Here is a 25,320-nt window from a genome sequence, read left to right on the forward strand (position 1 = left end):
CACAACACCCTCCCCTTGTCGGTTCAAGATGGTTCAAAGCCTAAATATATATAAAAGCTTCTAAAACTTAACCTAAGATATACATGTAAAACATTTCAAAAATGACAAGTTAAAGGGACACATGAGCATACATAAAATTTAAAATGTTAACATGTGGCATTAAAGGACCGAATTTCAAGAGTCAGAGTTAATTTTTAGAATGTCCAATCGAGTCGTGGGCAATGGAGGACAGGAAATCTTCCACTTCGGCAGGTGTTAAAGTTGGAAAAGCATCGCCGAGAAGAACCAAGGAGCAGCCGTGTTCCATAGCCTGAGCCTCAGCCAAGGCAGCATCCCGTGGTGTGCCCAATGATGAGTTAAGAGCCACATCCTCCAGGAAAGGGAACTCATAAGCAGCTTCCCATAGCAAACGCACCCTCAATGTGCATGTCTGGTAATGAGACCTCAACGAGAATATCAACAGATCAGCGTCCAATGAAAGCAATTGTTGTGTAGAAAGACAAAGTTCTAGTGCATGTTCGAAAGAGCACCAGAGGCACCGAAACACGGACTGCACACAATGCAAAATCGTCTGAATGTCAGGGACCAATCGCACTCCAATTCCTGCAGCAGTGTTGCTCCAAAGTACTGCATCATCTATTCATGACACAGCTGATGGGAGCACTCTCATTCCTTCTTGTTGCAACGGGGCAGCCATTGCGCATAAAAAATAGCAACAGCAAAATGCCAACCATTATATCCAAAGTTATCGGAAATCCCCCGCAAATACTGGAGAATATTGAGTGAATGGCTGATGGTAGTAAACCAAATATGGAGGAGAAGGTGTGAACGAAACAGGAACCAACAGCCTTAAAGAAATGGGCAATTCCAGTAGTACTGGATGCATTAAATATTCGTCCCACGAGTTCACCAAAGTGTCTTAGAAAGTTGGTACTTAAAAGGGACTGTGGCGGTCATTCTGACCCTGGCGGTTGACTACAGCCAGGGCCGGGGACCGCGGATGCACCGCCAACAGGCTGGCGGTGCATCCATGGGCATTGTACCGCCGCGGTCAGAAACGGGAAACCGGCGGTGTCCCGCCGTTTTCCCACTGCCCTGGGAATCCTCCATGGCGGCGCTGCAGGCAGCGCCGCCATGGGGATTCCGACCCCCTTCTTGCCAGCCTGGTTCTGGCGGTTTTGACCGCCAGGACCTGGCTGGCGGTAACGGGTGTCGTGGGGCCCCTGGGGGCCCCTGCAGTGCCCATGCCAATGACATGGGCACTGCAGGGGCCCCCTAACAGGGCCCCACCAAGATTTTCAGTGTCTGCCAAGCAGACACTGAAAATCGCGACGGGTGCAACTGCACCCGTCGCACCCCTTCCACTCCGCCGGCTCCATTCGGAGCCGGCATCCTCATGGAAGGGGGTTTCCCGCTGGGCTGGCGGGCGGCTTTCTGTCGGTCGCCCGCCAGCCCAGCGGGAAACTCAGAATTACTGCGGCGGTCTTTTGACCGCGCAGCGGTATTCTGACGGCGGGACTTCCCCTGTATCTCTGCTGACGACCTTGCCACTTGAAGTGCAAAGGTCTCACGTGTAGATGTGAGGGCCACATGTTTTTGAAACAGTCTGCTCAACTTGTCAAAATTCACATTAGAAGTAGAAATAAGAGGCCAAATGTCAGCTACCTCCTTTATTCTAGTGTGAGGAAAAAGTATGTTCCTGTAGCATGTAACCATCTTAGAGACCGAAACAACATAAACTATTCCTGCTCGCATCCCAACACAGTCTTCACCATTGAGGAGAACATAACTGCCATTTGAAAGCACCTGGAACGTAGGACTGGAACTCTCTTCAAATACCAAGCCAAGTTTGCAGCAGACGCGTTACACGTCCCACGCAAAGACAGCTATTTACAAACCATTGAATGTCTGATCTAAGTCTCGCATTCACTACCGCTAAGAAAGACCTCTTTCATGCCACCGAGACATTTGTATGAGAAGGATATCTCCCACACCTCATGGATGTAACTATCTCCAAACCTTTCATATCTGCCTACCGGAATGTGTTTTAAACAGGGGGTGAATTGAAGTGTGGAAATAGGCAGATTAACGACCCCGTGTATTAACCACTCAGCAGATGGTATTTCAGCCACAGTAAAAGGAAACTTTTCTAATTTTTCAATGTTTAGCATGACATAAGTTGCTTATTTCTTAGCCATTAGTTGTTGTTGTTGCGTCAAATTAAATGTGGAAAATATTTCCCTTGCTCTGACATGTTGCCAGGGAACTCGACCTGCCTTCAGTGTTTGAAGTATCCAACCCAACTGCATAATGGATCTTGGTTGACTCTGTCCAGGGTGTAAGGAAGACATATCTGTTTGTATAATGTCTATAGCAGAAGAGACTATTTTATTTAAGGTGTATATCTGGTCAGACAGGGTATTAGTCCCATTATCTACAACAGCTAATGCTTTCTGTAAGTTTTCTTGGTCAATTTGCCGTAACCGGTCAGCAGCTTCTTGTTGAGAAAGGTTCCAAATTTCATTATATACTTCATATAAGAAGCGCTTTCTGCATTGTTTTCTGGGGCCTAACAGGAAATCCTGTAAGTCGGTGTTATTAGACAGGAGAGTGAGGTGTTCTCTAACCGTGTCTAGTGAGGAGGTTTTTAACCATTGCTGTCATAGTTTCCCTACACTGTATGTTGCAACTATACCCGCATGTTCGGATGATATAAAGTGAGGGTCCGGCCTGCTAGTTCTAAAACCCCTGTGGAGTTTATAAACCATTTATGACACCCATTGGTATCTATTGGCCACAATAACCACCCGCCAGGATGTGACAGTGAAGCATTAAACGTGCCCTTCTGGACCCTTTCATCAAGCTGATCTTCAGTTGCATTTATATATTTTTGCATTTATAAAATTTTGCAGATGTAGGAATACTGGGCGTGTTCAATTCTTTAATCTTTGCCAAGCCTAAACAACTCGTTTGTTGTACAGTTTCATTTAAAAATATCATTTGAACAGGCATCAGGCATGCTCTAAATAAAGCTTCCTTCCACCATATTTGCCAATGTCTAGTTCCCCACACACTTTTTAAGTCGACTTTAGCCAATATTCATAGGCCTCTATAGTCAACAGGGAAACAAAGGAAACTGAATACATACATTTCGTATTTGTTAATAATATGCGTACATTTTGTGTTGCTGGCAATTTAAAATAATATGACTCAGCATTTTTAACATCATGCCCAGAAAAATATGTAAACGTTTCAGAATATGTTTTAGATCTCCCTTGTGGTAAAGTCGGATAATGTTCCCATTGTGTGCAATTCAAAACAGTCTTTGCGGTACTTGCTCTGTGGATGAAATGGTGCCCAAAATAATTCTAGCAAAACATATCACCATAATTCTCTTTAGGTTGATATACATCTTTGTTTTCAAATACAGTGTAACACTGCAATTCAGTCATCATGGAATCAACTGTTTTCACATCCCAATCATCAGAAAAAACTCCAGGTATTATTATATAGTTCATTGAAAGTTTAAACACACATGGTATTTGAATGACCTCTGTGGGGCCGTATATATAAGAAGTTACTTTATCCCAAACAATCCCATCAAGAATTAGTATAGCGGAAATGTTCACAAAAGACAAGTCTCTGCGGACCTTGTGCGAAGAAAAATGTGGTTTTAAGACCTCATCCACCAGTTCAACGGTTGGTTTTTCAGGAAGAAAATTACCATATATTAACAAAAAGAATGTTATAACAAACCAAATCCAAAGTGCGAAAGCTAGTACAGTCAAGGAAAGCCACAGATCGTTGCATGGAAGAACAAACTAAGGCCCTCATTACAACCCTGGCGGTAAATCCCGCTTTCCGCCGTGCAGAGGACCACCAACATACCGTTGCGGCAGCAGAATTCTGGTACAGGTATTATGACCCACAGCTCGGAATCCGCCACAATACAGACACCCACACAAGTCCGCCACACCAAAGGTCAGTGATACACTGGTGATACCAAAACCTACACCGTCCCGCCAACAGGAATACTCCCACAGTATCACAACCCACAAATCAACGTGGCGGTCTTTCAACCGCGGTAAACCACTGGTGGTACACACCACCGTGCTCAAAATACACACACACTAACAAAACACAACCACATTGGACAATTCAAAATAAATACACCAGATACACATACACACACCACACCGACACACCCAATCCAATATAAAGCACACACCCACATTACCCACAGACCCGTACAACCACAAATTTGAAAGAAGGCCAGAGAGAGAGACTACCTAACACAACGCCAGCATCCACAGACACACAACACCATCACTCATACAACATCCACACACCTCAAACAACACACACCAACACATCCCCTCACACATCACACCAGACAGCACCTCACACATCACCCACACCACATCATGGCACCTCAAAGACACCCCAGGTTCTCTGAGGAGGAGCTCAGGGTCATGGTGGTGGAAATCGTCCGGGTAGAGCCACAGCTATTTGGATCACAGGTGCAGCAGACATCCATTGCAAGGAAGATGGAGCTATGGTGCAGAATTGTCGACAGGATTAACTCAGTGGGACAGCATCCAAGAACACAGGATGAGATCAAGAAGAGGTGGAATGACCTACGTGGAAGGTACATTCCGTGGTATCCAGACACCAGATTGCTGTACAGAGGACTGGCGGTGGACCCCCAACTCCTCGCCCACAACTAACAACATGGGAGGAGCAAGTCTTGGTGATCATGCATCCTGAGGGCCTCCAAGGAGTAGCAGGAGGACTGGACTCTGGTAAGGAAAATCTTTACTACTTTATCCTCCCACCCCACCTGCATGCCATCACATAATCCCACCCTTACCCTCACACCCATCACCCCAACAACCCACAGATACCCCACTAACACAACCCACACATCCCAAAACCAAGCCCTGCATGTAACACCAATGCATGGCCACCCATCACCAAAGCATGCCCAGTAGAGAGACTCACTCATGCCTCCAAATCACCAATCACACAAGGGCCAAGCCAATAATGCAAGCACAGGAATAGAGGGTAACTCACCCATTGCGCAAGATGGCACACACAGATACAATAACTATGCATTTACAACCCAACAGGACCCCTACCCAATGTCGCCGGACAGGAGGTGCCAGACATATTCAGTCCCCCCACAGAAGAGGCCCACAGTGACGACAGCAGCTCTGCACGCCTGGATCAAGATGACCAGCCCGGCCCATCAGGGACCTCGGGACAGTCGGTTCCCCTGACACAGTCACAAACCACCACTGAACCTCCCCCTCAGGAAACACCACCACAGTACCCACCCAGCAGGCCCATCCCTCTGTCCCCAGGACACGTCAATCAGCAGTGTGTCCACCACTACAGGGACCCAGGCAACCCCACTAACACAGGACGATCAGGGACCTTGGGGCAGTGGCAGTGGGCACACGGTTCAGGGGACAGAGGCACAGGATAACAGGGAAGCTGGGAGGACTGTTGTGCGACAGGGGGAGGACAGGCCCAGGGAACCGACACTCCATGAGGCTCTCTCCAACATCATGGGAGCTTAACACCATTCCCAGGAGACCATTGGCACGGTACTGGCCAAGTTTTAGGAGACCCAGCGGCTGCAGGAGGAACACTACCTGGGGATCAGGGAGGACTTGAAGTCCATCAACACCACCCTGGTCACCATTGCAGGGGTGCTGGCAGACCTTCTCAACACCAGGAGGGACACAGTGGCACACCAACGGGCCCCTGCCACTAGCCTGGAAAATGAACAGCCCTCCTCCTCCGCCCGGTGCTAAGGACAGAAGGCACTGCCACAGGAACAGGCCACCAGCACCCCACCCCCTGCAGATGGAGAACCACCCTGCAAACGGCCCCTGAGATCCAGGAACAAGACAGAGAACATTGCCAAGACCCCTACCAGGAAATAAGACCCCCCTGAATGTCACCCTTCTATCCCACTTTGACACCCTGTCCACCTTAAACTGCCATTGCTCCACTTCCTATGCCCCATTGGACAATATACCTGTGAAACAAATAGACTAGACTCTGCCATGGACATTCCTCCATCATCCCCCCAGCCCATTTTACAACCCCCTCCACTTATTTGCACAGAAATAAACACACTTGAATCACAAAACAATCTGGAGTCAGTCTGTGCTTTCACAAATGTATAATTGCAAAATCTCTGGAATATAGCAATCTCAATGTAATTGTTCACATACCAATGTAACACAGCTGTAGGCCAGGAGCAAACATAGCGGAGGGCACAAAGTGGGACCCAGATCTGTGAAATGGAAAGGTAAAGTAACAAGTCAGGGTCCATACACTGAGTGAAAATGACAGAATTATGCTAGCTCCAACAATAGTATGAGTTGTGGGAAGCAGTTACATCTTCTTACCTGTGTCTCACTGGAAGTATTGCATGATGATGTTTTTTCGGTTGTTAACATCTTCTTCTTCTGCCTCCTCTTCTTCACTGTCCACAGGCTATACAGCTGCCACAAGACCACCATCTGGCCCATCCTCCTGCAGAAAGGGCACCTGTTGTCGCAAAGCCAGGTTGTGCAGCATTCAGCAGGCCATGATTATCTGGCACACCTTCTTCGGTGAGTAGTATAGGGAGCTACCTGTCAGATGGAGGCACTGGAAGCTAGCCTTCAGGAGGCCAAAGGTGCATTCTATAATCCTCCTAGTTCGCCCATGTCCCTCATTGTAGTGTTCCTCTGCCCTTGTCCTGGGATTCCTCACTGGGGTCAGTAGCCATGATAGGTTGGGGTACCCAAAGTCACCTGCAAATGTCGAGGGACAACTGTTAGACACACACTTACCCTTACGGACAACCCAATACACAGACACCTATGTCAACTGTGTTGGGACCTTTGCCTCACCTATTAGCCACACACGGTGCCTCAGGAGTTGCCCCATCACATAAGGGATGCCTCTATTCCTCAAAATGTAAGCGTCATGCACTGAGCCAAGATACTTGGCATTCACATGGGAGATGTACTGGTCTGCCAAACACACCATCTGCACATTCATCGAATGGTAGCTTTTCTGGTTTCTGTACACCTGTTCATTCCTGCGGGGGGTACAAATGCCACATGTGTACCATCAATGGCACCAATGATGTTGGGGATATGTCCCAGGGCATAGAAGTCACCTTTCACTGTGGGCAAAAGCTCCACCTGAGGGAAAACGATGTAGCTGCACATGTGTTTCAGCAGGGCAGATAACACTTTGGACAACGCATTAGAGAACATTGGCTGGGACATCCCTGATGCCATGGCCACTATTGTTTGAAAAGACCCACTGGCCAGGAAATGGAGTACAGACAGAAGCTGCACTGGAGGGGGGATTCCTGTGGGATGGCGGATAGCTGAAATCAGGTCTGGCTCCAACTGGGCACACAGTTCCAGGATTGTTGCACGATCAAGTCTGTATGTGATTATGATGTGTCTCTCTCCCATTGTTGACAGGTCCACCAGGGGCCTGTACACCAGAGGATGCCGCCATCTCATCACCTGCCCCAGCAGACGTGCCCTATGGAGGAGAACAGTGAGCAGAGGGTCATCCAACTCTGAGGTATCACAATGTGTTATTTGCTGAAACGTTGGTAATTCGCAATGTGCCGGTATCTGTCTGTATTCCCGGCCTAGATAGGTGTGACGCAGTTTTTATCCATCCCATGTGGCCCCCTGAAATGGCGGCTGCCTGACCTGTAAGGTGGGACAAGGGGAAATGAGGTAACTGCGCTGGCATTGTACACCATCGCGGTGGGTGGTCAAAGACCGTGGCACAATTCAGCATTGGTTAACATTGGGCCCTTTGGGTCCCAGGAGTCAATGACGATGTACGTCGGCAGTGACGGTACCCACCGCCGCGGACATGACCGCCATTTTCTATCTGTTCACTCACTTGATACCTGAGCTTCAACAGGAGAGGACCTACACTGCAAGTGCTGCTGTGACCTGTGTCTGGAAGCGACGATTGGCTACAGTGTCTGGAGAAAGGGCTCCTGCCTTCACTTCGGAGGATGGGGTCCTCCCCCAGTACACGCAACTGTACGGTCATCCAGACAAACTGGTGTGTGCACTGTGAGCATGCTGCGTGGGCATGCCTGTTTTGAGTGGTGTGGATGGAAGATACATGGGGGGGCTGAGGCCTGCATGTGTGGATGGTGAGTGTATGTGCGTCAGGGCAGAGGTGGGAACTGGTGGGCAATGAGTATGATGGTCCAGACGGGTAAGTAAGTTCCTTTCCTCCTGTACCTTTCCTCTAGGTCAGCACCTACCAGAAGAAAGGTATTTGGCATGCCATCGCCAAGGACGTCTGGACCCTGGGGGGCTACCACAGACGGAGCACCCACTGCCGTAAAAGATGGGAGGACCTGCGCCGCAACGTGGAAGGGGTGCCCGTCGTACCATGACCCCCCTGATATACCGGATCCTGGCAGTGGCCTATTCGGAGTTGGATGGGCGCTTGAGGGCATCACATCAGCCACAAGGGTGAGTACACTCTCATTCAGCTGACTCTGCGTGCATTATGAGGTGTCTGGGTGGGGGAGCTGGCCCCTAGACCAGGACGAACTTGGTAGACAAGGTCCCTTGTTAGGCAGGCTCTGTGGCACCCCAACCCCACTAGTGGTCATACCCATCTAAACATAGTCAGGCTCCTGTGACTTCCAGGGGTGCAGCAATTGGCCTTAGGCCTCGTACCCCATGGGCATGTGAATTTGCTAGGAATTTGGCGTAGTGCAGAGGGCTGCTCCCTGTGTGTTGTGTCCACCAACGGTAGTGGTGTTGCATGCACTGAACATGTTTTTTTTTCTGTCTTCCCTCCCTTTTTGTTTTGTCTCCCTGTTGTTGTGTGCAATAGCATCATCTGGCGGAGGAGCAGTGGCACAGGAGCAGGAGGGAGCTGCAACCCACTTGGCCATGGAGGGTGAAGCAACGGAGTCTGAAGCCACCAGTGGGACAGAGGACGAGGGGATCTCCATGACGGGGACAGGAGCATACACCAGTGACATAGACTCCTCCTCTGATGGGAGCTCCCTTGCTGGGGCGGGCACCTTTGTGCCCACTGCATCAACAGGTAAAGCTGCCACCCCCCCTACCAGCACTGCCCTCCCAGCAGCCCCTCAGTGTGTGTCCCGTGCCCGCTCACCCAGGACGGTGGGCATCTCCTTCGCCTCAGGCACCTCAGGCCCTTCCCCAGTCAGCCCTGCTGCCCTCAGTGAGGAGGCTATTGACCTCCTGAGATCCCTCACTGTTGGGCAATCTGCCATTTTGAATGACATCCAGGGTGTTGAGAGGCATTTGCAACAAACAAATGTATATCTGAATGGCATTCATTCTGGGCAGGCAGCCCAACAGAGATCATTTCAGGCTCTGACCTCTTCACTGATGGCAGCCATTGTCCCTGTGTCCAGCCTCCCCCCTCCAACTTCCTCCACCCCGACCCAATCCCCTGTACCTCAGCCTATCCCAAGCACACCATCAGACCAGCATGCACACTCATCAACACACAAGAGTAGACATGGCAAACATAAGCACCACACATCCCAAAAGCACTCACACAAGCACCATCCCCATGCAGACACAGCAACATCCACTGCCTCCACTGTGTCCCCCTCCTCCACGTCCTCCTCCTCCCTCCCTGTCTCGTCTCCACTCACACCTGCATGCACTACATCCTCAGCCACTACCTCCATCACCAGCACGCCCATCACCACACACAGCTCACATGCAATCACCACCCCCACTACCATGCACACATCCCCAGTGTCCTCTCCCAGTGTGTCTGTGAGCCCTCTTCCCAAAGTAGACAAACGCAGGCACACACCCATCCAACAGCCACCCACCTCCCAACAGCCTCCGGCCCATGCACCTTCACCCAAATTCAGCAAACGTACACCTCCTACAACCACTACCTCTTCCTCCACTCCCAAACCCCCTCCATCTACCCATTCCAGTGTGTCTAAAAAACTTTTACTGGCAAACCTTGACCTCTTCCCTTCATCCCCCCCATCCTTCCCCTAGGGCCAGGCTTTCCAGGTCCCAGCCCAGCACCTCAGCCACCAAATCCCCAGGCATAGTGGTGCAACTGCGGGGTCATCGAGTGCGCCACCCATCAGGGATGCCAGTGTGCCATGAAGCGAGGCCAAGGACATTCTGCCACCTGACAAGGTGAAGAAGGTGCCCACATCCCAGAGGGAGAAGCCACACCTACCAGCCACCAAGGGCTCCGCCAAAACAAAAGGGGACAGTGGAAAGACACCTGCAGCACCATCAAAGTTGGGGAAGGGACAAAAGCAGAAGAGCAGGTCAGGACAGGGCATGGTGGCACCGACTGAGGGACTAGTGTCACCCCTTCTGTCCACGACAACACCAACCTGTACGGGGGCGAACACCACAACCTGCCCTACCAACAGCATTGCCACCAGCACCACTACCTGCACCGCCACCATCACCGCCACCTGCACAGCCACCTACACCGACACCGGCACATCTGTAGCCTCAGCAACAGTCCCCAGCATCTTTCCCAGTGGCCAGCCGTCCGAGGCTGCAGGAGACGTCCTGCTGTGTCCCTCAACAGGTGCTAACCCATGCACCGGCACCAGCACCGCCACCACAGACACTGCCGCAAGCACCGGCACCAGCCCCATGACGTGCTCGGACAGTGGCACCACAACTGACATGGCTACCATCCCCAGTGGTCAGTCGTCCGAGGCTGGAGGAGACTTCATGGACCCTGCCTAGCTTCCATGAGGCATGACGTCCATCACTGTTTGCACCTGCAGGTGGAAGGCGAAGCTGCAGCAGTGTGGGGTATGTCTCTGCCTCCATGGCGTATCATGCTACCTGTTCTTAGGCAATCTCGTGGCACACACACCCAGATGAGGGAATGGGACCGGCCACACTGGATGTGGAGCACTCTGGGTACCATTCCCCCTCCAGAACCAGTGGAGAATGACATCCACTACCTCAGTCCTTGGCAGGATGAAGCACTCTGGGCACCAGGCCCCCTCCAGAACAGTGGTGTTAGAGGATGGTTCTGACCATCAGGTCTGCCCTGATTTTTCGAATTTTGACCACCTGGTTTTTGACTGTTTACTGTGAGGAAGCTTCCTATGAGGTGACTCCCGCACAATAAACACATGGTAAAATGGACTGCACATGTTTACCGCTGGTGTCACCGTGCTAAGGAAAGGCTGCTGTGGCGCAGCAAGGGCAGGAGGCCCCGGGCAGGTTACATGTGATCATGTGTGCGCATGGATGTGCACCTATGTGAGGGCTGTGGGAGGAGGATTTCTAGTGTGCTCAGCCCAAGAACTGTGCTTAGGTAGTCCTGGTGCAGGAGGAACTATGCAGAGTGGGTGGTGACCTGGAGTAGGTCTCATGAGAGGGGTGTATACATGTGAGGGAGAGTCAGTGTGCTTACTGTCTTTTCACTGTAGAGACACCCAGTTCAATGCCAATGTCAGGGTGCTTAAGATATTTGCATTGGAGGGATACTCCATTGAATGTCAATGGGAAAGGAGGGCCTAGGGTGCAACTCCAGTTCTCTGGGGTCCACCTAGACCAGAGTCACACCAAAGTACACTGTAACCTGTAAGGAAAGAATGATGCAGTAGGTTACAAGAGCATAGTTGTACAACTTATGGGTCATCCAGGGATGTCATCTTTCTCTGACTCAGCTCAGGATTAGGGCCAATTACTGCTCTGTCCAGTTGCTGGAGCAGTGCCTTGCATCAGTCAGCCAGCTGTCATTCCGTGCCAGGAGCAGGCTGGAGAAGCCCTGCGAGGAATGTCAGGGAGGAGGGGCTGAGATTTTCAGAGCACATGTGGCAACTAACTCCTGGAGGATGCCATCTTGAGCTATCCTAGAAGACTGTGTAAGAAGGAGGGGACGGGGGCAAGGAAGTGATGTGGCACATCTGGATAGGCCAGAGGTGCTGACCTGCTGGACACTTCCTCCCCCACTTAAAAGGTCCTGCACAGGGGAGAGCTCTCTCTCTTGGCTGTGCTTCACTGCTGGACACTGGGACTGCAGACGGGCGTCATGGACAACTGGAAGGAAGAACCTCCTGACTGCCCTTGGGGCAGGGACTCTGCCCCTGAAGGATTCCAGGCCAGCGAGGCGAATGCCAGGGCCAGGCAAGCTGGCCCACTTACCCCCCCAGAGGACTAGTTGGGGGAAGGACTGGGCTAGCGCAAGGAGACACGCTGCCCAGAAGGAAAAGAGGGAACCCAGAGGAAAGATTGTGGCAGGAGTCAGTGGGAATGGCTCCCTGATGATCTGGGACCCTTCCAGGCCAGGAGGCCTAAGGAGAGTGCTCCTGGTGGCAAGGGCTTGGCACAGGAGCGGAACGACGCAAGAATGATGAAAATCGGCCCTTGCGGGCCCGAGATATCACAGGACAAAGGATGGCGACCTTTGACCTTTGGGAAAGCAGCTACGAAGCACGTGGAGCTCTGCAGCTGCTTGAGACTGTGCCCCCAGGTGGGCCAGGGCCTGGGGCCTGCCCAGGAGGAAGAGGAGCAAAGGGGAGTGTCGTCACACTCCCCCTCTCAGCAAAGGAAGGGGCCCCGGACCCCATCTCGGGGCCCCATGAAGCCTGGTTAATTTTTTTGTTTTCAAATGGGGGGGTGCCATCGCGCACCCCCCTGCCGCTGTGGAAAGGGGACCCCGGACCCCATCCCTGGGCCCCCTGCGGCGAAGACAAGCCGGGGAGCGCCGTCGCTCTCCCCGTGAAGGAGTGAGGAATGGGGGGGGCGCTGTCGCGCACCCCCCAGCAGAAGGGAAGTCGGGGAGCGCCGTTGCGCTCCCCATGAAGATGGTCAAATGAGGCCCCAGATCCCATTCTGGGGCCCCGTGAAGAGGCAGGAGTGGGGGAGCGCCGTCGCGCACCCGCAGCCGAAGCAGAAGTCCCAGTGAAAGTGGCCAGCAGGGGCCCCGGACCCCATCCCGGGGCCCCGAAGACGCAAGGAGGAAGGGGGAGTGCGGCTGCACTCCCCCGCGCAGCCCGTCCGGGCGCGAGGATCCCTGTGTCTGCCCGCTGGAGCGGGCAGACTCGAAGGCAGCAGGCCGGCTCCAGCAGCAGCACCCGGAGGTGCTGGCCGTGCGGGTAGCCGGCGGGGGCGGCCAGGGGTGGGCTCCCATTGGGCCACCCTCCAACGAGGGATCCTCTCTGTTGTGCGGGGGTGTCCGGGCGGGACCGGCAGCCCCAGGAGGAAAGGCAGGAGAAAAAGGCACAGCGGCTCTCCCCAGCGCAGCGGGAGAGCCACTCATCAAGTATGCAGCCGCCCCAGCATGCTTTGCGGGGCAGGGGGCTGCTATTTGAGCCCCTAAAACGCCAGTGGTGGTCCCAGGGAGATAGGGCCACCACCAAAAAAGTACCAGGAGACAGGGGGAGCTGCAAGAGCAGCGCAGCCTCACCCCAAAATCATTTGGTGTCCCTACCCTAGGTAGGGTGGGACACATGAGAGATAACCCCTCAAGGGTTGGATGGATATTTGAAACACAAGCTTTAGTGAACTTTTGTTCCTGTTTGTCTAAGGGTGCCTGCCATAGGTGTAGGTTGGTATGGCCCCATGCATTCTACTGTTATTTTATGGTTAATTAGGAGTAATTCAAAAGTAATCTTAAAATAATTCTGGTGGTTAAAATGCAAAAATGTGGTTTTATCTGTTCCCTGATAATGCTTATTTGAATAATGATAGTGACAGCTATCTCTTGGCAAGATGGAAGTATTTAATCACAAATGTAGGTGTCATCATTGCACTGTACTGTTGAATGCTGTCAAAATGTTCAAATGTCACAAGGGGGGCACTGGGATTGTTTTGCCATGTGGATTGTTGGATTATATTCTTCCTTGAGGAGACCTCCTGAGAGATTACATAATGTATGCCCAGAGTGATTCTATCACTTTGTATATATTTGTAGATTGTTGCATAGTATTGAGTAGTGTGTGTGAATAATAAATGTACTTTTACTTTATCAAAAGAAAACGCACAGACTGGACATTCATTCATTGAGAGTCATGCTTGTGTGCTTGTGAATGGGGATTACTAACCCTCACCACCTCCCTTGAGTAAGCCTTGGACTGCTCTGCAACGCTACCCTATGAGAGTCAAGCGCTACAATGGGGTGTTTGGTTCCCAGTGGCGGTCGTGCGCAGACTCGTTACTTGTGCAGGCCACACAACTAATGACCCACCTTCCAACAAGTGGAGACTGTTATCCACTACCTTAGTCCTTGGCAGGATGAAGCACTCTGGACACCAGGGCCTCTCCAGAACCAGTGGAGATTGACATCCACTACCTCAGTCCTTGGCAGGAGGAAGCACTCTGGGCACCAGGCCCCCTCCAGAACCAGTGGAGACTGTTATCCACTACCTTAGTCCTTGGCAGGATGAAGCACTCTGGACACCAGGCCCCCTCCAGAACCAGTGGAGAATGAAATCCACTACCTCAGTCCTTGGCAGGATGTAGCACTCTGGGCACCAGGCCCCCTTTAGAACCAGTGGAGACTGATATCCACTACCTCAGTCCTCGGCAGGATGAACCACTCTGGGCACCAGGCCCCCTCCAGAACCAATGGAGACTGACATCCACTACCTCTGTCCTTGGCAGAATGAAGCACTCTGGGCACCATGCCCCCTCCAGAACCAGTGGAGACTGTGGCTTTGCACTCCCCAGGATAAAGCAGTGGGCAAACCACCCACTGTAAAGACTTGAGAGACTGTGGCTTTGCACTCCCCAGCATAAAGCAGTGGGCAAACTACCCACTGTAAAGACTTGAGAGACTGTGGTTTTGCACTCCCCAGGATAAAGCAGTGGGCAAACCACCCACTGGAGAGACTTGAGAGTCTGTGTCTTTGCACTCCCCAGGATACAGCAATGGGAATGGAGTCCCCTTGTGCAGCAGTTGCGTCGTGCGTTCATCCGGCTGAGGTGCCCCACCTTCCCTTCCCCCTGAGGTGCCTGTTTCATTTCGATCTGATGCCCCTGCAGTGTTCTCTCACTTTCAAGTCAGGTAACTTGTGTGGGCTTCGCCCATGCACTTTGGAACCACTGGTCACGGCCAATGATTGGTACACTATCCGGACTTGTGTATTTGGTGTACATATTTGTATATACTGAATTTTGAACTTTCACTATCAGATGTTTCATGATTACAATCGTTACAATCATTTAATTTTGTCCTTGCGTTCTTCCAGGAGGTGCGGGGGTGTATATGTAATGTTGATGCATGTTTTTGTGTGTATGTTGTTGTGGGTTAGGGCAGGGTGGGGGTATTGCGTGTTGCATACGTGTGTCACTCTCTTTTCCCTCCCCCTCCCCTGTGTTATGGGTTTAGTACTCACCGTGGTCGTCGGTGGCGTCTGTCCTGCTCCTGACAGAGCAGGAGGAAGACCAGCATAGGCAGTACGTGTAGTTCAGGCTCCATGGTGTCCTGGTTCCTCGTTGGGTGTCGAGAGGTGAGTGGTTTCCCTTCTGTGTACTGTTTCCGCCATGCTTTTGATAGCGTTGGTTCTGCCCCGGAAAAGGTGGCAGATAGGCCTGTTGTGATACGTTGGGCGGTAATCTGTCCTCCGTCTGTCTGTTGGTGGTGACCGCCGCGGTGTTTGTTTCTACTGCCGTGGCTGTCGGAGTGTGAAAGTGGCTGTCTTTGTTGGTGGTTTCCGCCATGGTCGTGATTCCATTTCTTTTTCCGCCGTCCTGTTGGCGGTATTACCACCGATTTAGCACCGACCGCCAGGGTTGTAATGAGGGCCTAAGTTTTTTTTAAGCCAGTTTATCAGCTTACGTGTTTTTGACAGTTCAGGTGTCAAAGAGGCGAATGAGTCCGAAACATTGTCGTTGATGTCGGCAAAGTATTCGGAAGCAGTTGGTGCAAAAACTGGAGTCGTATCTGTAGGTGGAGGGGCTCAGAGTAAATGGCGCCATCCGTCCGTGTTGAGTTGTGTCAAATCGATCAGTTATTTCTGAATTATTTGATGTTAGTGGAACCAATGCAAGATCATTTTCCACCCTCCCCAAGCTCGGAGAGCTGTCAGTGTTGCTACTAACTACTTGTAGAGGAACTTCTTGACCAGTAGTGAGAGGGATTTGGGAACTACTGGCTGTTCCTTTTGGTCAGCTGTGCAGGATCGGCCACATGGTGTAGTTTGACATTGTCGATGGAGACATAACGATTTTCTCTGGCACCTGCCAACGGTGGTAGAATGACAGTTCTGGTACCATGTATTCCCAAAACTAGGACTGGTGCACGACAAGAAGGACCAAATTCCTTTTCCACAGCAACCTTTTCACATACCAGATTCCCAACTTTAGGACTCCAGCCTGTAGACGTTACAGGTACATCCTTAATTCCTGTGGAGGCAGTACTGGCAGAAGTATTGTTGTCACGGAACTGTTGCAAATCCTGTAAGACAGTGACATGTTCATTTATGTCAAAGGATGCTTCTGCCACCTCCATGCCAGGACCATCAAGATCTGGAACATACATTCGAGTTCCGAACAGGCACTCATATGAAGTACGACCCCCAGGGACCTTCTAGGCAGATTGTTAAGAGGCTCTCTGGACTTCATAAAAGGTGGTTAAGCCAACTACGACCTGTACCTAAGACTCTGACTGTTAAGGATTGCTTTAAATCACGATTTAATCGCTCCACAACACTATTTCCCTTGGGATGAAATGGAGACAAGAACTGGAGTTAGACCCCCAACAAAGCCATGGCGTCCTTGAATGTCCTAGAGGCGAAAGCAGGGCCCTGGTCCGAGTGGAAGGCCGTAACAGCATATGTACTGATAAAGACACACAAATCTTTAATAACAGTCCGAGCCTCAGCCGAGCGTTGTGGCCACTCCCATAGAAATCTGGAGCAGGAGTCAACAGCGACTAAGATTTATTTGTATGCACTGTCCGGTGTTAGGGGACCGCACTGGTCCAAGTACACACATTGTAAAGGTTTGTTGGAAATTAGGAGAGGTGTCTGCGGTGGATGCTTAACAGTGGAAACTTTAATTTTTTGGCAGATGTCACAACAAAGGACGTACTGCTTGGCCTCTTTGTATAGGCCTGGCCACTAAAATTGGGCTTGTAACAATGATATTGTAGCCGCCACACCAGCATGGGCAGATGCTGCCCCCTCATGCGCTGCGTTAATCAACTCTGGTCATACATCTTTATTGGAATGTTCTCAAACCCCTATGCCTGGTATCTTAACCTAAGCATTTAGGCAACCTCCCATGCGGTAGGAATATTTAGCAGGAAATGCTTTTGGATAAGGCATACCATCAGCAGTAGCTTTCATGGCAGTCCATATGTCTTCGTCCGTATTTGCACCTAAGCAAGTTACTGCAGCAACAGTGGCCGTAGCAACTGCTGACTTTGCGGCTTCATCAGCCAGTGTACTCCCAGCATCATGGATTCCAATGTGCTGGTGTCCAAATGTATGCACAATATGGACATTTGACAGCATTTCCTTAAGATCTGCTACTTTCCCCCACAGTAATCTGTGTTTAATGGTGTTACCTTAGAATCTCTGAACCCATTCTGGCACCAGTTAATGCAGGTATTCATTGAAGGACTGGACACAATAATACGAATCACAAACAATCAGCGTCAGCTGTGCAGGATCCGTATGTTCCAGTGCCATCACCAAAGCCTTTAGCTCTGCTAGCTGTGCTGTGCAATCCCCTAGATTGTGGGTAAATGTATGTTGGGGACAACATTTATTATCCTCCATGTAGCCACTTACGACTGCGCAAGCAGCGGAGTATTGGTGCTTTGTGCCAATTGCAGGTTGTGCAGAGCCATCGGTGTACATGACTCTTTGATTCTGATCAATAGGCAGTGTGTTTGCAGGAACTGGGTATTCTAGTTCATATTGCAAAATTTTTTGAGTTTGTAACTTTGGGTCAAAATTGTAGTCTGCATTAGTGGCTGTCAAAGACGTGGCCCATTGTATCCAACGTGGATTTAATGCTTTAGCCTTGGTAACATTGGCTTTGGTGACAGCCTCAGGGCTGGGATTGGGGAGACAACAATAATGCATTTTCCCTGAGCTAGAGGTCTTTCTTCAATGACAGCAATCTGTACAGCAGTGAGAATTTTCTCATTGGGAGCAAAGCGTTTTCTGCTGCTGAGTATAAGTGTGATTTGTATCAACCAATGGCACCAGCAACTACTCTGATGACCAATTGTGTTTTATTGTCCATGGTGTGTAGATGTTGTGCTGCATGCATGTCTATCTGCAGGTCTCTGAGAATGTGTGTGTGTTCGACTGTCCAAAATGTACTTGAAAAGTCAGGACGTATTGAGTCATATAAAGGTTTCATGCATGTTGCGTAATCAGGAATGTAAATTCTGCCAAAATTTAGGAAACCCAATGGAGATTGGAGTTTTTTAATCATGCTTAAAAGTTGTCATTGTGCGCATTTTTCTAAGAATTGTGGTGCTAGGCTCTTTCCTTCACTCAACAGCTCATATCCCAGAAACAGGACGCTGAGTAAGGCTCTTTTTATTTTTTTGAAGTTGAATTTGTAGCCAAATTCAGAAAATACCACAAAAATGTGGGCTACCTGTCTTAAATGTTGTACCAATTCATCATCCGTGAGATATATATCATCTACATAGGACAATACTTCAGGGTCAATGTGTAAAACTGCAGTCACACGAGCTGCGAACAGTTCTGGACTGTTCTTGTACCCCTTTTTTCTGGGAGCCTAGTGCACTGAAACTTGTTAAGTCTCTACTCTCAGGTGCTATATTCTGGCAGAAGAAACCATTGGAAAACGTCCAGTGTTGTTTAGTATTTTTGCGCACTATGTTGTTCATCAGTGCTGTGCTATGTGAGTTTTGTACAGCAACTGTGCCTGTATGACTGTTTAAATGTCTGTAGCCTAAGACTATTCGGTATGAATGGTCAGGTTTAGATACTGTGAATAACAGGTTATTCATTGGGGAGACGCAGGGTTCAATTATGCCCTGGTACTCCAGTTGTGTGATTCCTCTCACGAGTGCTTTAGCATCATGTTTTATTGGATACTGAGGTTGAGGTGGGGTTGAGTTTTAATAGGAATGACGTAGTAGAGGGACTCTTTGTCCCATCCTACATGATTGCGATATAACGCGGGTGCCTGCGCCAATGCCCCATCTATGGCGTAGGATTCTGCGAGCTCCCCTGGAGCAAGGGGCGAGAAAGAAGGTTTGATAACATCTTCCCAATATGGGCAAGTACGGACAAATTCAGGTGGCCAATCTGGTTTGGCCAACAAGATATCGTATATGCTCACCATGCGATCCCAAAAGATTGCGTCTATTGTGCGTTCAAAGTTTCCTTCTAACTGTAGCATTACTTTGTACACCCTATGAGGCATGGAGACACGCATGTCAGTAGTTTCTACTTGTACAAAGTCATCAGTTGCTTTCACCTCCAGATGCTCCAGAAGATTCCGGTGAACTATTGTGACCTCTGCCGCACTGTCTAGCAGTGCTAATGCCCATGTCCTGTTCTTCAACAGGACCCTCTTCTTGAGTGGCATGTCGAACTGCAACTGCTGCCACCTTTTTCTTTTTAAATTGATGTTTTTGTTGGGGAGGTTTCTCTTCTTTTTTAACAGAAACCTCTGATGGGCGCTGTGATTCCTGTCTCAGTTTCACGTACTCTGTTCTTCACTCTGACTGCCCACCTCTCTCACTGCGTTTTTCCGATGAGTCCTGAAAGGAACAAGATTGGCATGTATCAGTATATTGATATTTGTCAGGCGTTTTTATATTATCTCTATTTCTGTGATAATATCTATTCTGTGAGGTCTCCGTGCGTGGAGATTCTCCCCTTTCTTTTTTAGGAGTTTGTTGTTTTTTATCCCAGCGTTTCTTACTACCCTTAGGAGCGTGCTTGGTGGGGGGCGTGGCCAACTGCCGGGAGATGGCGCACGCTTAGTCTCCTCGCTCCGGAGGGGCCGTTTCAATTTTTGCCTACAAGCGTGCCATCCCCGGACTGTTTAATGCCTGGAATCGACCGCCGAACTGGGGGCGGGCCCTGGATGCGGCCGGGCCCCCGTCCTGGATCTGGGATGAGCAGGGGCGTGAATTCGGCCCGCTGACTCCGGAGTGGATCTGCGGCCTTCCCCGCCGCGGTGAGCCGGGGCCTCAAGTGGGGCAGGGAGCCGCTGCCGGACGTGTGCGACCTGCTCGAGCTGGTGAAGAGGTCCCGGCCGGTTGTTTCCTGGTGCGGGAGGCCGGAACCCAGTAAGTCCCTCCGGGGAGAAGCGGAGGCGGGACTGGGCGGCGCCCGGTCTCAAGTGGAGTGGTGCAATCCGGCGGTTCCCGGAGAAGGGGACTCGGGCCGGCCTCTCGCCCGACGGGGGTCCGGGGCTCCGAGGACGGGCCCAGAGGAGCTCGAGAGAAGGCGCCGAGCGGCTGGGAAGCCCAAGGGAGCCCCCCAACGAAACACCACCCCGGGGGAGGGGGGCAAGAAAAATACAAAAAAAAAAAAAATGAGAAAAATAATTTTATTAAAGGAAAAAAAAAAAGAAAAACAAGAGTGGAAGAACCAAAAAAGAGAAAACAAAAAAGAAAAAGCTCAAAAAGGAAAAATAGAAGTAAGGCGGCCCCGGCCGTGCTGCCGCCCTGACAGGGGAGGACGGGCGGCCCTGAGGCTGTGGCCCCCTGGGGGCTATTACTGGAGCGGCTGAGACAGCAGTATGAGGCAGAACCCCAACTGAATAGGAGCAGCCGGAGTGACATGCACTGTGGCACCGAAGAAAAGACCAGAACAATTGAAAACAGGGACCAGCTACGGGCGGATGGTGCGGATTCTTCCGGCACTGTGACAAACAGCCGGGGATACCTGGTGGGGTCGGTGCAGCCCTGCCCAGCGCCCACCCGTGGACCGAAATCGGGCCTGCGCTTGCCGAGGTACGAGACCACGGGGAAAGAGGGCCTGTGGAGAGGCTCGGGCCTGCGCCTTGGGGGTGCGGTCCTCCCCGCCCATCCTGGCCGATGCCCTCCAAGGCCCGTCACAAGAGGAAAATCATGGACACCGCGTCTCCACCCGAACGCAAAGAAATGGAAGAACAGTCCCACCCGCAATCCAATGTACAGGGAACCCTGGACAGAATACTGGGGGCGAAAGACACAAAGACAACACTACAACACGATATCAACCAAGTAGCGGTCGAAGTAGGCCTCCTAAGGGCAGAATACCATAAACTGGCGGACAGTGTCAAGGAAACGGAATCTACATTGGCAATCGTTGGACCGAAACAGAAAGATCTAGCAGCCGAGGTGACCTCCCTGGCTGCTAGAGTAACACGACTAGAACAAAGGGCTGAGGACGCGGAGGGCAGAAACAGAAGGAACAATGTGCGTGTGGTGGGCCTTCCTGAGGGAGCCGAAGGGGCTAACATGGTGGACTTCTTGGAGAATTGGTTTAGTACAACGGTGGCGCCTGGATGCCTAACGCCCTATTACACGCTGGAGCGGGCGCACTGAATGCTGTCGAGGCCTCTTGCCCCCGGTAGGCCACCCCGAGTGGTGATTGCCAAATTGCTGCATTACAAAGACAGAGACACTCTTATACAGAAGGCCAGAGAGATGGGCCTGTTTAAAGTAGCAAATGGGGAGGTGACGCTATTCCCAGACTACACTTTGGATGTTCAGAACAGGCGAACCTCATTCTTAGAAGTCAAAAGGGCCCTCAGAGACGAAGGGATTCAATATTCATTGTTGTATCCAGCCAGACTGAGAGTGATACTGGAGGGGAAAACAACTTTCCTCCAAACCCCGGAGGAGGCATGGGAATGGCTCGAGAAGCGGGGGCTCCAGGTGGGGCGGCCCGCTGGTGAGAACGCGACTGCGGGCTGGGCTCGCCGGGCTCCTGGGGCGCGGAGACCCGGGAATCGACCAAGGCTGGCGCCAACACAAACGCAAAAAGAAAAAGGCAGGAGGGGGGCTCTGGAGCCGGCGGCCCGAGTTGGTGGTGGAGCGTCCCCCCTGGGGAGCTCGGGAGAGGACTCAGATGATACAGTGGTGTCTTCGGCTGGGGACTCAGTCTGCTCAACACGTGCTCCCAAGGTGACGCCGCAGACTGCTGATGAGCTTGGATAAACATTGCACAAGAGGACCTGGCGATACGGCACAACAGAAGAACGTGAGGCCCCTCCGGACCTGACCGCCCCTCGAACCAGTACCTCGCTGGTCTAGTTAGCCTGGCAAGAACTGTAGCTATATGTTTGAACAAGTTGCACTGTTGCGTGATTTTCTGGGCTACCTGCAGGTTAGTAGGTGCCCTGGGGTGGGGGAGTTGGGGTTTACAGTTATCAGTTAACTTGGCTAAGTGGGTGGCGAAATACGATGGTAGTAAAGGTTTGAACATGGGTAGGAATAGAGCGGTAATCTGGGGTCACCAGGGACGCTATTATCAAATTACTTTATTAATATGGCAGACTATAATCTCTTAACATGGAATGTCAGGGGGATGAGCACTCCGGCCAAAAGACAAAGAATCCTCTCCTACTTGAAGAGAAGAGGGGTGCAGGTGGCAATGCTGCAAGAGACCCACTTAATAGCTGGAGAGGTGGAGAAACTGAGACGCAGACGGAGGGGACAGGTGTTTGCCACAGAGTACTCAGCTTATGCGAGGGGAGCATTGATATGGGTCAGGGCCAGGGTCCCACTGATAATAGACTCATCTGACATAGATCGGGAGGGCAGGTTTGTGGTGTTAGAAGGGAGACTGCATGGTATTTCAATTGTCATGAGTTGCATTTATGCCCCCAATCAGGACCAAGTCCCCTTCCTGACCAAGTTATCCAGCCACCTCACCCACCAATGCGCAGGAGAATTGCTAGTGGGGGGGGACTTCAATGCAATATTAGACATTAACATGGACAGATCGACCCTCCCGCTGCAGGGCGCAGTGTCCACTAGAATAGCCAAAAAGCTCTGTGAATGGCTGGACACCTGGGGGCTTGTGGATATCTGGCGGGAACAGCACCCAAAAGACAGTGACTACTCATTACTCATGCCTCCACCGGCTGCACACTAGAATTGATAGAATGACATCCACGGCGGGCCTTGCGCGTTATGTGACCCACTCAGAGTATCTTGGCCGCACACTGTCAGACCATAATCCCTTGCTGGTGACACTGAGTATTTTAGAGGACAGACCCCCAATTCCATCGTGGAGACTGTCCCCCACTGCGTTGGAGGATCAGACATATAGAGAGGCCCTTTGTTGCCACCTGACAGATCATATCAAGATTAATACTGGGTCCACCACGTCTAGAGCCACAGAATGGGAAACACTTAAGGTGGTAGCGAGGGGCTTCTGCCTGGGTCAATCGGTGGGGGTGAAACGCACACTTGAAAGGGAATTGACCTCCTTAGAGAAGAAAATACATGAGTGGGAAGTGAGACAGGATTCTGGAGCCCAAGAGAACGAGGAATATAAACATGCCCGAAGAGAACATTCCCAGATCGAGGCACAGCTCAGGTGCCACAACACACAAAAATACCTGGCATCAGTACAATCAGAGGAGGGTAGGTCAGGAAGACTGCTAGCCTGGCTGGTACGCCCAGGCGGGGGGGGGAGAGCCCATCACTAGTGTACAAGACAAAGAGGGACTTTGCAGGTGAAGCCCAGGCCCAATTAATGAAGCTTTTAGGGGATATTACATGCACTTGTACAGGAAACCCAACGACCTGGGGGTGGAGGCCTTTTGGGACTTCCTGCAGCAAATCACTCTCCCGGCCTTGAACCCAGAAGGGAGGGATAACCTAGGGGGTCCCGTGTCAGCGGAGGAGATAAGCGAGGCCATATCGCAGTTAGCTCCCGGAAAGACTCCCGGTACCGATGGCCTCCCAATGGACTTTTACAAAAAATATAGGACATTGTTGGTGCCCCAGCTGGCTGAGGTATATGCGGAGGCATTGCGCCGAAGAGAGCTACCAGGCACATTACGTGAGGCTTTGGTGGTGCCACTACCTAAAACAAAAAACAGGGAAGCACCAGTGACCGACTTCCGCCCTTTATCAATGCTGAACAGCGACTTTAAGATCCTCAGTAAGATCATGGCTAACAGGCTGCTCCCCCTAATGACCACACTGGTGCATGCAGACCAGAATGGTTTCATCCCTGGCCGCAGCACATCGCTGAACTTAAGGTGGATCTTTGCTATCTTACACATGCCAGCAGCAGAGAAACCTCCTACGGGGGTCTTGTTAGCAGTGGACTACGAAAAGGCCTTCGACTCGATTAGGTGGGACTACCTCAGGGCTGTGATGCTAAAGATGGGACTAGGTGAAAGCTGGGTGAAATGGGTGGAACTACTGTATTCCTCCCAGCTAGCTAGGGTGAAGACGGGTAGAACGATCTCTAATACATACCCAGTATATCGAGGAACCAGGCAGGGATGTCCCCTATCCCCGCTGCTATTTGCCCTGGCAATTAAGCCTCTAGCGGCCCAGCTGCGACAAGAATGAGTCGGTAAAGGAATTAACTGGGGTCTAAGCGAGCATATTATCTCCCTATACGCGAACGATATTCTGGTGTACCTGAGAGATGGAACCAGTGGTCTCCCGTGGGTTTTAAAGATTCTAGAGGACTTCGGGGAACTGTCGGGACTTGACCTTAACCGAGGCAAAACATTTGTATTCCCCATGCTACCAAACTACATGTGCCCCGAAACGTGTTCAAGAGATGTGAACTGGGCCCTGCGGACTTTCAAATATCTGGGGATCCAAATATTTCATGAGCTGGCCGACCTCCGAGCTCTCTGCGCTCCTCGATCGGATTCTGGCGATCACTGAAGCTAACAACAATGGCCAGAGTGGCATTGTCTAAAATGGTGATGCTGTCCCACCTCCTCTACTTCTTTGCTAACCTACTGTTATGGATCCCCCCTGCGTGGTTCCGTGAATTGAACGCTCTGCTTCGGGAATTGATATGGGACGAGGGTCGTAGGCGCACAGCACTGACTACTATGTGCAGACCGACGCAAGAGGGCGGACTAGGGGCTCCTGATTTCGAGGCATATTACTTAGCATACCAACTGCAGTGGGTGGCCGGCTGGATGGTGGGCAAAGGACAGCTGGACTTGTTTACTTCCCATGGTTCGTTGGACATAGACCGAATAATAGCACGTATGATAGGGAAGAGGGTTTCCCCCCTCGGAGACAACCTAATGACTAACGCTGCGACGACGTGCTGGAAAAGATGTATGAGTAGGACTGGAGTTAGTCCACCCTACTCTCCGGCGCTACCACTTCTGGTCTTAGTTG

The sequence above is a fragment of the Pleurodeles waltl genome, chromosome 3_2 (assembly GCF_031143425.1).
Source record: "Pleurodeles waltl isolate 20211129_DDA chromosome 3_2, aPleWal1.hap1.20221129, whole genome shotgun sequence".
In the NCBI taxonomy this organism is placed as follows: Eukaryota; Metazoa; Chordata; class Amphibia; order Caudata; family Salamandridae; genus Pleurodeles; species Pleurodeles waltl.